The 3,098-nt window shown below is 41.5% G+C and overlaps 1 protein-coding gene across 1 annotated transcript in view; it reads right to left on the bottom strand.

The window, feature by feature from the left end:
* Positions 1-3,098, bottom strand: part of SNRNP48 (small nuclear ribonucleoprotein 48kDa (U11/U12)) — a 53,541-nt gene that overhangs the window by 44,988 nt on the left and 5,455 nt on the right. The gene's annotated exons all lie outside the window — the stretch shown is intronic.

Below are 3,098 nucleotides of genomic sequence, written 5' to 3'. Positions count from 1 at the left end.
AAGAAATAATTATACCATTAAATGTTTACTATCTTATTAAGTACCAGTATTACCCAGACCTCCTCATCTGCAGGCATCTCCCAACCCCCATGTGGGTGTGTGTGTATTTTAAAACACAAAACCTCCCTCAACCTTTCACCCCCTTCAAGCCTCTGCCCTCTTTCCATCCCTTCAAAGACTAACTCTTTGGAAAATCCGTTTATATTCACTGTCTCATCAACCTCACCTACAACCATTCCTCCCTCACTGCCACTATACTCCCGCTGAAACCAGCCAATAAGTCACTGACAACCTTCTCATCACTAAAGCCAAGAACATGTCATGGGCCTTATAATATTTGAACTCTTGGAAGGTCACACTCCAGTTGTCCATTTCTGTCCTTCTGATACACCTTTCATGTTCTTCCTACCTCTCTGGCTCCTTGGTCTCTTTTAAAAATCTGTCTTCCTTACTCTGCTCCTTCCCTTTAAATGTTGTGTTGGTGGGTCTAAACCCCTGACCTTTTGCAATTCAATGTATGTTTACTGAAAGATCTCATGGCTTCAATTCTCACTATATAGTGATGACTCTCAAAATCTAGATCTTTAGACTTTGTTTCTCTCTTGAGTACCTTATACTAAAGATACTAGAAGTTCAACACGAACAAAAATAAATTCATTATATTCATGGTCTGCTAACTCTCAAACCTGCTTCTCTTGTGTTTTCCTATTTCAGTGAAAGGTCCCACTCCCTCATTACCCATATCCAATCAATCTCCTAGTCCGAAATTTACTCCTAAATATCTCTGAAATCCCTTCACCACCTCCATCCCCACTGCCATTTCCCCAGTTCAGGATATCATCATCTCTCTCCTGGATTACAACAGCCATTTCCAGACTGTGCCCTCTCTGCTTCCAGTCTTGCTGCCCTCCACTCCACTCTCTACAATGTGGCCAGTCTAAATCCCAGCCCCACTACTTACTGGCTGCACAAAATTGGGCAAGGTACTTAACTTCCTCATCAATAAAATAGAAATAACATATAAGAATAACATCTATTGGATGTCGGGCAGGGGGGAGGGGGGAGGGGGGAGGAGGGGACAGGTATTTGCATACACAAAGAGTGCAATGCACACCACTCGAAGGATGGACATACTTGAAATTCGGACTTAGGCGGGGAGGGGGAGAGGGGGCGGGCAAGGGCAACACACATAACCTAAACATCTGTACCCCCATAATATGCTGAAATAAAAAAAATAAAATAAAATAAAATAGAAATAACTGCAGGACCTCTCTCACAAAGCTACTGTGGAGATTCAATAAATTATACTGAAGTTTATACACAGAAAGCAATTAGAACAGAGCCTGATACACAGCAAGTATTCAATAAATGTAAGCAATTATTATTAAAAGGCAAATGTGATCATGATTTGCTTTGGCTTAAAATATTTCCAGGCCTTGCCCATTGACCTCATTAAAAAAAAAAATCTAGATTCTCCAATATGGCCGACAAGGACTTTTAAGATCTGGCCCCTACCCACCATAATCATCGCTCTCCAACTCTACACTCTATGTTCTAGCTATCCTTAACTGCTTGAGGTTTCCTGATATAGTCACTCCTTTGTCTCTGGACTTCTATATATGTTGTTGATGCTTCCTCTGCACTTCACCTAGCTAATTCTGCTCCCTTTTATTTATCAGCTTGGAATTTATAATACTTAGTCCAGGAAGCCTTTGCTGACTCACCACAGCCTACGACAACCTGTACCACAGTAACTCCAACCCCACCCATCACAGACTGTATCACATGGTAATGTAATGGCTGATTTCTCAGTATTGCCAATCACCACAACCAAGCAATAAGTTCTATGAGAAGAGGAAGAGTGACTGTTGTCCACTAAACTTCAGTATTAAAACACTAGCAGAAAAGGAAAGATTCATTAAGTATCTGGACTGCACTTATTCTACGAATTATGGATGTCACCTACCAGGATTTTTTTTTTTTTGAGACAGTCTCACTCTCTTGCCTGGGCTAGAGTGCCATGGTGTGAGCCTAGCTCACAGCAACCTCAAACTCCTGGGCTCAAGCGATCCTCCTGCCTCAGTCTCCCAGGTTGCTGGGACTACAGGCACGCACCACCATGCCCGGCTAATTTTTTCTATTTTTAGTTGTTTGGCCAATTTCTTTCTATTTTTAGTAGAGATGGGGTCTCGCTCTTGCTCAGGTTGGTCTCGAACTCCTGAGCTCAAACGATCCACCCGCCTCAGCCTCCCAGAGTGCTAGGATTACAGGCGTGAGCCACCATGCCCAGCCACTTACTAGGATTTTTAAACCAAGTCACTCACTTGACTATCTGATAATTGGTTCTGTAAAAGTTGGATGTACACCCATAGCTGACTGTCAGAATTGTAGGATTTTACAAAAAAGTTTCAGAGAGGCAGCGTAGCAATTAAGCACACTCAAGAGCCAGAATGCCTGGGTTCAAATCCTAACTGCCATTTACTAGCAGTGTATCTACCCATGGACAAATTGCCTTTCGTATTTGTTTCCTCATCTGTAAAATGTGGCCAACAGTACCTACCTCATAGGGTTATCAGGAGTTTTAAATGAGGGAATATATAGTAAGTGGCATATACAAAGCATTATTTAAGTATTAATACAAGGAACCCAATGTTACTGCAATGCTGAGTAAAGAATCCTATGGAAAGGTTTGGTACGCACATACAATGGAATTCAAGCTGCAAATAAAGATTTTAAATTTCCACTACCCTTTTAGTACAATAAATAGTTAACAGTGTATATATAAATCAAATACAGTTTAAATGCCTCTGGGGAAATCAGTCCAGTAACTTAAACCTGGGAAAAATTATTACAGCACAGTAAACCCAGAAAGAATATTAGAGATCATGAATTACTCCATGTTGGACCACTTCTCTTCCTTTCATCCCATCAAAAAAACAAAAAATCAGGATTGTTCACTCTAATATACTTCCCTACATTTTTAAAAAACCAATTATAGGCTGGGCGCGGTGGCTCACACCTGTAATCCTAGGACTCCGGGATGCTGAGGCAGGAGGACTGCTTGAGCTCAGGAGTTCAAGACCAGCCTGAGCAAGAGC

This window comes from Propithecus coquereli, unplaced genomic scaffold (assembly GCF_000956105.1).
Source record: "Propithecus coquereli isolate 6110/MARCELLA unplaced genomic scaffold, Pcoq_1.0 Scaffold141, whole genome shotgun sequence".
NCBI classification, from domain to species: domain Eukaryota; kingdom Metazoa; phylum Chordata; class Mammalia; order Primates; family Indriidae; genus Propithecus; species Propithecus coquereli.
Note: the sequence above shows the minus strand (reverse complement) of the source record. Positions and strands in the feature narration are given on the sequence as shown.